We start from the raw sequence: 11,299 nt of genomic DNA, 5'->3' as shown, positions 1-11,299 counted from the left end.
AGATCAACATCTCACACCCTACACCAAGATAAATTCAGAATGGGGGAAGGACTTGAATATAAAGAGGGAAACTATAAATAAGTTAAGTGAACACAGAATAGTATACTTGTCAGATCTCTGGGAAAGGAAAGACTTTAAAACCAAGCAAGAGTTAGAGAAAATTACAAAATGTAAATTAAATGGTTTTGATTATATTAAACTAAAAAGCTTTTGTACAAACAAAAACAATGTAGTCAAAATCAGGAGGGAAACAACAAATTGGGAAAAAATCTTTATAACAAAAAACTTGGACAGGGGTCTAATTACTCAAATATACAAGGAGTTAAATCAATTGTATAAAAAATCAAGCCATTCCCCAATTGATAAATGGGCAAGAGACATGAATAGGCACTTTTCAGGTAAAGAAATCAAAAGTATCAATAAGTACATGAGAAAGTGTTCCAAATCTCTAATAATTAGAGAAATGCAAATCAAAACAACTCTGAGGTATCACCTCACACCTAGCAGATTGGCTAAAATGAAAGAAGGGGAGAGTAATGAATGCTGGAGGGGATGTGGCAAAATTGGGACATTAATGCATTGCTGGTGGAGTTGTAAACTGATCCAGCCATTCTGGCTGGCAATTTGGAATTATGCTCAAAGGGCTATAAAAGAATTCCTGCCCTTTGATCCAGCCATACCATTGCTGGGTTTGTACCCCAAAGAGATCATAGATAAACAGACTTGTACGAAAATATTTATAGCTGCGCTTTTTGTGGTGGCAACAAACTGGAAAAGGAGGGTATGTCCTTCAATTGGGGAATGGCTGAACAAACTGTGGTATATGCAGGTGATGGAATACTATTGTGCTAAAAGGAATAACAAACTGGAGAAGTTCCAGGCGAACTGGAGAGACCTCCGGGAACTGATGCAGAGCGAAAGGAGCAGAGCCAGAAGAACATTGTACACAGAGACTGATATACTGTGGTAAAATCGAATGTAATGGACTTCTGTACCAGCAACAATGCAATGACCCAGGACAGCTCTGAGGGATTTATGGTAAAGAAAACTACCCACATTCAGAGGAAGGACTGCAGGAGAGGAAACACATAAGAAAAGCAACTGCTTGAATGTATGGGTCGGGGTGGACATGATTGGGGATGTGGACTCGAAATTACCACACCAATGCAACCACCAACAATTTGGAAATAGGTCTTGATCAAGGACACATGACAAAACCAGTGCAAATGTGCATCGGCCATGGGTGGGTGGAGTGCGGGGGGTGAAGGGGAAAGTAGGAGCATGAATCATGTAACCATGTTAAAAATGATTATTAATAAATGTTTTAAAAAATCACAGAAATAAATATGAAACAAGGTCAAAGTCTCTTGAAAATGAAAAAGAAATTCTCTTCAAAATTATCATGTAACACGTAAAAGGGGATTCAATTTTGTGGCATTATATAAAAGACAAAATACATTCTAGACAAATGTGGCTGTCTTTATTTGCTTAAATGCTTTTAAATAAATTCTTAGGAATCCTGAGTCTCATGCTTCTACACCATAAAAGTAATTTCTTTCTTGAAGCAGAGAATTAGAATTTTGTATAAAAAGCATTTTTTCTCCTATTTCCCTAATTGATACTGCTAATAATGCACATAAATTTTTCCTCCAAGTTATTACATAAAAATCCTGGAAAAGCAGAAATCCTAAGAATTTAACAACATGTAGGTTAAATCTTGCTTATAATGTGAAAAAGTTCTAACACATTTAGCCTTCCTGTCTTTAAGCAGTGATCCAAAATCTAAAATCTTATTCTTTTTAGAAATTTTATGATGTTGTCCCCAAACTTTTTCCAGTTTGGATGATGAAAAACTGCTTTCCAAGGTAAAGTAAGCAATTTAACCAATTTATCACTCCCAGGAGGAGGAAAGATGGCCACCATTCTGTCCACTACTGATTCAACCAATGGAGCTGTTAGTGAAAAATAGTATTGTATTTCTAATTCTTCCATAACTTTGAAAAACTTCAGATTAAATTTGCCTCCAGAACCAGTTTTATTATGCAAAAAATAACATTCTTAATTTGGATAGCTTATTTTGTGCCCATCTTTGGAATTCTCTTACTATTTCCTGCCTTGACTGATTAATTTTTCTCCAAGACTGTGCCACTTCCTTTTTTTTTTTTTTAAACCCTTGTACTTCAGTGTATTGTCTCATAGGTGGAAGAGTGGTAAGGGTGGGCAATGGGGGTCAAGTGACTTGCCCAGGGTCACACAGCTGGTAAGTGGCTGAGGCCAGGTTTGAACCTAGGACCTCCTGTCTCTAGGCCTGACTCTCACTCCACTGAGCTACCCAGCTGCCCCTAGGGCCACTTTCTTTTAATTTAGACCCTTCTATAACTTGGCTTCCATTTTCAAATTTGGCTCCTTTCTCACTTTCCATCTGGGTCTCAGAAAGTGGGCTCTGTGGCCCTTCCACTTTGCTACTTTCTACTACCACCTGGGGATTATTTTTGTCTTCTTTTGTCACTTTCATTTGACTTGAGATTCTTCTTGTCTGTGTTGTCCATCTCCAATTTTGTTCTTTTCCCATTTTTTGCTTGTGAGTCCTGGCCAGGGTTTGACTGAGCCCCCTCTCTGTTACTCTTGACCATTTCCTGAAGTTTATATTTTCTGTACAACATGTAATCTTTGAAAACACTCAAGCAACAGACAGTCTTAATGCTTTCCCCCACAATGGTATACTGGAGTTTCCTGAGATCTACCTCATCTTCAGGATTGAGGCAGCCCACTATGCCTGCTAGTTCTTTAATAACTTCTTTTCTCAGGTGACTATTATTTCATGTTTTGTAAATAATCTGGAATGCCCCTTTATTTGGTGCTTTAAACCAAGGTGCCAAGAAGGGTTCAACATATTTTTTCATGTCTTCTATGAAAACTTTGCATGTGCCAGTTATGGGCAACTTATGCAGAATAACTCATGGGACGTGGGATGAGGGGAGTCAGTGATGACACCAAGATTATAAACCTGGGTGAATGGGAAGATGTCAAGGGATGAATGGGAAGGGATCAAGGTTGGAAACTAAAAAGAGGTCATTAGATTTAGCAATTAAGAGATAATTGGTAACTTTGGTGAAAAGTTTCATGTGGATGATGAGGTCAGAAGCCAGACTGGAGTAGGTTTAGGAAAGAATGAGAAGAGAAAAAGTGAAAGCATCCAATCATAGACTATTTTCTCAAGGTGTTTGTTGGAGAAAAGAAGGAGAATTTGGGACAATAGTTAGAGGTGATGATAGGATCAAGTAAGGGTTGTTGTTTTTTAAAGAATGGTGGAGATGTGAGCGTGTTTCTAGATAGCAGGGAAGGAACAATTGGGAGATGGAAGATTAGAGTAAGAATGAAAGTGGGGGTAATCTGCAGGGAAACATGGGAGTGGATATAAGTGCCCTGTATTTCCAGGGATTAGCGCAGCTCCTTGCACATAGCAGGCATTTAGTAAAAGCTGCTTGAATTGAATCAGGTTTTTAATATCTCTGCACTTTGAAGGAAGCATCAACTAAATCACAAATTATTGAAATTTAAAAATATTTAGAAACATTGCTTCAATAGAAACTAATTTATAGTGTTACAGTCTAGGAGAACAAGTTTGCTTCTATGTAGGAATTTCCTTGGTAAACTTTTTTTGAAGCCAGACATCATATAGATGACCTAAGAGACTACTGAATTCAAGCACATATCTTGCAAATATTCCATAAAAGTTAAGGGACATGAATAGCTAGTTTTCAGATGAAGAAATCAAAATTATCAATAATCACATGAACAAGTGTTCTAAATTCCTTCTGATTAAAGAAATAAAAATCAAAACAACTCTGCTAGGTGTGAGGTGCCACCTCACACCTAGCAGAATGACCAATATGACAGTAAAGGGAAATAATAAATGTTGGAGGAGATGTGGCAAAATTGGGACACTAATGGATTGCTGGAGTTGTGAACAGATTCAACCATTCTGGAAGGCAATTTGGAATTATGCCAAAAGGGCTTTAAAATAATGTATGCCCTCTGATTCAGCAATACCACTCCTAGGTTTGTACCCTAAAGAGATAATAAAAAAGAGTTTTACAAAAATATTCATAGCCACTCTCTTTGTGGTGGCAAAAAATTGGAAAATGAGGGAGAGTCCCTTGATTGGGGCATGGCTGAACAAATCGTGGTATATGATGGTGATGGAATACTATTGAGCTATAAGGAATGATGAACTGCTTGATTTCTATATGAAATGGAAAGACCTCCATGAACTGATGCAGAGTGAAATGAACAGAACCAAGAGAACACTGTATACAAAAACTGAAACATTGTGGAACAATCAAGTATAATCAAATTTGCTACTAGTAGCAATGTGATGATCCAGGATACTCCAGAGGGACATATGAGAAAGAACTAGAGAAAGAACTGTGGGAGTAGAAACAGAGAAGAAAAATATATGAATTATCACTTGTTTTGAATTGCTTGTAGGCTCTGGGAGAGGGGAATAAAAAGGAGAGGGAGAGAAAAAAATCATGTAACCATGGGAAAATATTTAAAAAAAAAAACAAAATTAAAAGTAAAAATTAATTTTTTAAAAAAGAAAATGTTCCATAAGGTAGTCATTATCTAGGATTCTCATGTTTGATTATCCTTATCCACAGTTTGCTATCATGGAAGGAGGTCAGCAGCATTTCCCTGCAGGCTGCCTCATATTCATCTGCTGAACCTCTAGTCTTCTCTTCATCCTCTCTGGCTACCTTCCAGACTTAAAGAAATTTCACCCTGGGCTTTCCTCTTCTGATTAACGATTGACCAGGCCCAGTCTCCTCCTCAGACTGAGTGCCATGCCCCTCGTTCCCATCAAGTGCCAGGCATGCCCTGTCCCCCTTTCCATACCCAGGGGAGGGAGAAAGCACTCCCTTGGGCTGCTAGGTGGAGGGGCAGGTTAAGTGAAGAATGTCCTTAGCAAGTATAGAGAGGGGGAGGAGAGTGACCAGAGTGCTCTGCTCCCCTCCAGCTTTGCTACCTGTGAGCTGCCCACCTTACCCCCTGAGAGCTTTCATTGGCCTGCTGGGCAAAGGGGGGGACAATGCAAAAAAAATGTCATCAGGCATACTGGAGAGGGGGAGGGGATCAGCTCTGCCTAAGTCCCTCTGCCTTTCTAGTAATGAACTCAGATGAGGGTTAGAGGGAGGGCAGCTATGTGCCCACAGAGCACAGAGAGCCCACAGAGTCATCTTTGGCTCTGTTGTGAGGAAGATTATTTAGTATTAGTTATATATAGTTAATATGGACCTAGGAGGAAGGGCTGGAGCATTCCAAGATGGAATGAAGGAGCAGGAAGTAGGGCTTGTGCTCTGAGAGAGACTCCATTAGTGGTTGGCACAAACTGTTGCTAGCCCTGGGAGATTTATTTTAAACATTCATCTTTTAAAAATTTGAGTTGTAAATTCTCTCTTTTTAGCCTCTTTTCTACCCATCAATAAGATAAACAATATGATATCACTTATAAGCATGAAGTCATAGAAAACATTTTCATATTATAGCCATTTTGCCCCCCAAAAGTGAGAAAAATAATGTAAGTGAAAAAAGTATGCTTCAATATGCACTCAGAGTTCCTCATTTCTTTCTCTGGATGTAGAAAGCATTGTTCACTGTTAGTCCTTTGGAATTGTCTTGGATCATAGTATTGATTAGAGTAGCCAAGTCTTGAACAGTTGATCTTTGATACAATATTAATATCATTGTTGTAAGGGTTAAAATTAATGGTTTGACTAAAATATAATAGAATGTGATCACCAAAATCAGAATTCAAGTCAAAAATTACTTTTCAGCAGCTTTATTTACAAAATGGAGGGAAAGAATAAGGTAAAGAAATGTGAAAGAGGGCAGAGTGAGAAGTCTGGCTTCTTACTCTAAATATTTGCTCTAGCCCCTGGCTCTACTCCAGCAGGGCTCCAGAAGCTCCAGCTGAAGGGCCCAGAGGTAAATTAATCAAGGATTTCACCCAGGCAGCCTCCTCTGAGAGGAAGGCTTATCTAGTGTTAATCTCTCTGGAAGTTAGGAAAGGAAGGTCAGCTTCTTCTACTCACCAATCCAAAGTCCAAGGGGAGAAGATCCCAGAGCAGTCCTACCAAATGCTAGAATCCTAGGCCCACATTGAAGAAAATGATCCTCCATTGGCCTCCACAGCCTCAAAAGACCTCGAAGACTCACTCACAGAAAGTTGCAGCAATTTTTAAAGACCCTTCTTTAACCCCTTCTTTAAGGGACCAACTACCATTTATAACTTTGCTTAGGACTGCCCAGGGGGCAGTCAGTTGTTTCTGAGTTGTCACCCACTTTAGCATGGTGGATTGCCCACTTAGGCATTAAATAGGGTGATTAAAGTTAAAAGTAGGTGAGGAGAGAATTAATTCCATCTTCACACTATGTATAATGTTCTGTTGGTTCTGCTTAGTTCACATTGTACCAGTTCATAGAAGTTTTTCCAGGTTTTTTTTGAAACTATCTCCCAAAGTCATTTCATAGAGCACAATAGTATTTCATAACAGTCATACACCACAACTTGCTCATCCAGGGGAGGTGAATTGTTAAAGGCTTTTTTTTTTTTTGATGGTGGTGGGAGGGATTAAAGAGAACTTCCCAGTTCTAGAAAGGCTCTCTTTCAATGATAAGTATGACTCCTTTCAGCCACAATTAATTTCCATTTCCGTGCTGAAAGAACTAGGCAAAAATTACATGTTAAGAGAATAATAGGGCTCTTCACAGAGAGAAAATGAGTTAATTTGAGCTTATAATCAGAAAAAGAACAAAGAAACTTGAAGTAAATTTTATGCCAGGTGTAGAATCAGGGAAAATATAGAAAGCAATAGAAAGACCCTAATCCCAGGTCTTTGGAGAGACACACAAACACAAGCAGTCTGGCAAGAAGGGAGGGTCAAGAACTTGTGGAAGTGCTCCTTTACCTCTCCCCTCCCACTAAGCAGTTAGAAGTCAGTTAACAGTTTGGTAATGGTGGACAATCTGGCTTGATAACTCCTGGGCCAAAATGGTAAGTGGGAAAGGCTAAACTCCTTATGATGATATCTTTCTCTGAATTGTTTCCCCACAGGATAGAATTGGTGAAACTTGATGCCCCTCACTGGCTCAAAGATTAGGATTAATTTCAGGGCCACCAGTAAGAGGAATTTGGCTAATGGAGGATGTGAGTATATTTCCCAAGATATCTGTATCCAGACACTGTTCCTAGTTGATAAGGGTTTAATGATATCTGGGAATGGGAAAGGGGAAATGGTTTAGGGTTGATAGGAAAGGAAAACAGTACCTAAACAGTTATGTCAAAGCAGTCCCCCCAAAGGGGGAAATGTATCTTGAATGGCTGATCTGCTCTCTAACCCTATAAATATTCTTCTTCTAAACCTAGATAGCTAAACTAAGGTAAACTATGATATTGTTGAAGGTCTAACAAAAGTAAAACAGGTTTGGCTGTCACAGACTGAATGGCTTAGCTCAGAGCCACACAGCTTGCAGAGATAGCCCCCAGATCAGGATCAAGACCCAAGACCTCAGACCTAAGACCCAAGACCCTCCAAGCCAGGTGTCCTGCCTTTTTATACCAAGACTCTAACTGCCTCTAACTGCCCCCTCTCTTAGAGTTCTGGGGGGCACCATGGAATTCTGTGCTGCAGTTTGAACCCCTCACAGCAATATGGATCCCACACAGGCCAAGAAATCAGTATGTTCCTTCATACTGTAATTCATATATATCTTTTCCTAGCTTCTAAGTAGCAATTCTTCTGAGGGGAACACCAACCCTTTGAATACTGAATGTGTCTTCCCTCCTCTTCCAATTTAAGTCATAAATCAACAATACTCACAGGGATATAATTCCCCTAACCACCAGATTAGGGGCAATATTCTGGGCAAGTTTAAGAATGTGTAGTCCCATTATTAAGTCTCAGTGGTTTGAGAGCCAGACCTGGAGATGGGAGGCTCTAGGTTCAAAACCGGGCTCAGACACTTCCTAGCTGTATGAGCCTGGGTAGGTCTCTTAACCCCCATTACCTAGTTACCTAATCCTTACCACTCTTCTGCCTTAGGTTGTTGATTATTTGTCCTAGGATGTATTGATTCTAAGATAGAAGGTAAGGTCTTAAAAAAAAAAAGAGCTGTTGGGCTATTCGAAACAAACTACCCATTCCTAGAATTCCATCAACAACTCAGCAAACAGTATAATGGAAACTAGGTTGATTTCTTGGACTATCAGAGTTCTCAAGGATTAAAGTTAAATCAATATTATATTCAACTCCCAGGTATTTTCCTCTTATGTACTCCTCCCAGGTTTTTCCCTCCAAGTCCAAAATTTGGAACTTGTTCATTGACAGATGATTATCAAAATGCAAATATTTACTTTTAAATGGGATAGTTAACAACAGGTGTTTGCCTGAAAAGGAATGGTATATAGGTGAAAGTGTCTCAGGCTATGTGTAGTCTACACAGGATTTCCTCTAAGACAGAGAGGTTTTCTGTCTATGTTCTATAATCTGATGTCAGGGGTCTGGGAACTCAGAAATTTTAATATTTAGATAACTATATTTCAACATATTGGTTTCCTTTGAGATGCTATGTACTTTATTTTATGCATTTGGAAATATTCTGAGAAGGGGACCATGACCTTCAACAGAATGCCAAAAGGATCCAGGACACAAAAGTAGGTTCTAAAGACTTCTTTTGTGCATTCTTTGATTTCCTTCCCAATGGTACTTCTTGGTCATATCAAGAGTCTACTACCTACTGATTCCTAAATCACATTTCCAAATTCCTGATGTTTACTGTACATGGTAACCTAGACAAGCTACAAGCCATAAGAATTAAACCTGCTTTTCTTTCACACCAAAATGTTCTTTTTACCTAGAGGTGGCTGGGTAAAGAGTGAGTAAAAAAACAGTGAGTAAAGAGCTGGGTCTGGAGTATTCAGATACAAGTTCAGGCACGTATTAACTGTATGACGGTGGGCAAATCTCTTAATATCTAACTCAGTTTCCTCAACTCTAAAACGGGATAGCACTTGATCCCTAGGATTGGTGTAAGTATTGATTGAGATAACATTTGTAAAGTTCTTTGCATGGTGTGTGACTCATAGTAGGTGTTTAATAAACAGGTGTGTTTTTTTTTTCATTCCCTCTATAGTTACATGCATCTAGAAAAGGGATTTACATTCAGAGATCTTCATCCCCTCTCCACAGTGTCTTCCCCAGTGAAGTTCAGCTGAAAAGGTAAAGGACACTAGTTAAAATGAACTCTGGGTAGTCAATATGCTGAGTACAAAGTCCTTTTACTTGTGAAGGTAAGGTAGTCTAGTCAGGAAGATATAGAAAAAGAGAAGGAGGAAGTAATAGAGATAGATTGAAACAGATACTTTTAAATTTTATAACTTATTGAGAAATATGGCCAAGCTCTTTTTCATTGGAGATAAGGCAGAGTTTAGAATTATCACCTTGCTGGCTAAATCTGAAATGGATTAAAATTAAAGATTTAATACTTCCTGCCCCAGGCCTTTCCTACCCTCTCATTGGAGTGAGTGGAGGTGAAGCTCAATGAGCTCCTCCAAGATCCTCCATTTAAGAAAAGTGCCCAAGGCAGTACCTCAACATTTCCTGACTATAGACTTAAGGTACTACCCCCCAAAACCTGTTTTTTTTTTCTTTTTCTGTGTTCTACTCATTGTTCTATCCCTCCTCAAGCTCTTGAGTACAAGGGCTGTCATTTCCCTTTCTTTGTACTCCCAGCACTTAGCACAATGCCTGCTACATTGTGGACACTTAAATGTTTATTGATTAACTACTGATGGAATACATCTTAGCGCTAGAAAACCTTTGTTCGAATGACTCTTTTCAATTCTTTTAAGAGTCTCTTGGTTTAAGATAGAATATGGGTAGGTGGTGGCAAAAAAAAATCAGTTGAATAAGGCCACAAGTTTAAACCTTTGCTGTTTTCGTCACTATTCAGAGTAAAGGGGGTTAGGAGTGGAGGTGGGAGGAAGTAAACATATATATCATTGATGGGCCTTCTTGGTAGTGCATAGATGATAGAGTTTGGGACTTGGAAGACCTGATTTCAAATTTTGACTCACATCCTTGCTAACTGTGTTACCCTAATGAAATCACTTAACTTCTCTCTACCTTGACACAACATTACCATTTTTCATGTGCTTATTTTCTTATTTCCAATTTTATCTTTAAATTCACTAAGGATGAGTTACACTAGTTAGATCTTTCTCCCAGTCTTTCTACAAATTCCCTTCTGTAACAAACTTGGTCTCTAGTGAGGAGGAATCCAAATGCATCCCAAGGCAATTTATTCTACTTTGGTATAATTCTAATTATAGGAAGCTTTTTTTTTCCCCTGATATCAAACCTAAATTTATCTCTTTGAAATTTCTCCCCATTGCTCTGAGTTCTGCCTTTTGAGCCAAGTGGAGCAAGTACATAATCTCTCTTTCATGTGACAATCCTTCAAGACCTGGAAGAACAGCTGTCATATCCCCCCTAATACTTCAAATATTCAAAAACAACTGACACATCCCTACCATCCTTCAAATACTTAAAACGGTTGTCATGTCTCTTCAAAGCCTTCTCTTTTCCAGGTTACATTTCAACCAATCCCAATATTGCATGAACTCAAGACCCATCCATGACATAATGAAAAAAGTATTTGCCTTAGAGTCAGGAAGACCTAAATTTAAAAGCAGCCTCAGACACTTACCAATTCTGTTACCCTGGGCAAATTACTTCATCTCTCATGTCTCAGTTTTCTCATTCCTAAAATGAGGGATTAGATTTATGACCTCCTCCAGTTCTAAATTTATGATCTATGATTATCTTGATTGTCTCTTTCCAGACAATATCCAGATTATCAATGTCTTATCTAAAATATCATATGTCATATGAGTACATAAGCATATAAGTTTGTATAATACATATAATTATATACAATATATAATATTTTATATTATATAACCATATATAATATATAATTTATATATATATATATATTTTTTTTTTATCCTGGGACTCCATTCTAGGAGCATAGGGCCACAACCAGTAGGCAATGGGACACACAGTCGCTCAGGGTTGTCTGAGCCCGGACTTGAACCTAGGACCTTAGGTCTCTAGGCCTGGCTCTCAATCCACTGAGCTAGCCCAGCTGCCCCTACTTTAGGTTGCAGTTTCTTTAGCAGATGTAGTTTTTACAGGGTGGGGTTGCTAGCCCCACGCCCAACCCTCCTCCTTTT

The 11,299-nt window shown here is 38.7% G+C and overlaps 1 pseudogene; it reads right to left on the bottom strand.

Annotated features, from left to right (window-relative positions):
- Positions 1-11,299, bottom strand: part of LOC123252203 — a 113,502-nt pseudogene that overhangs the window by 69,493 nt on the left and 32,710 nt on the right.

Source organism: Gracilinanus agilis, chromosome 6 (genome assembly GCF_016433145.1).
Source record: "Gracilinanus agilis isolate LMUSP501 chromosome 6, AgileGrace, whole genome shotgun sequence".
Lineage (NCBI taxonomy): Eukaryota > Metazoa > Chordata > Mammalia > Didelphimorphia > Didelphidae > Gracilinanus > Gracilinanus agilis.
The sequence above is the reverse complement of the archived record's forward strand: the minus strand, read 5'-3'. Positions and strand labels throughout refer to the sequence as shown.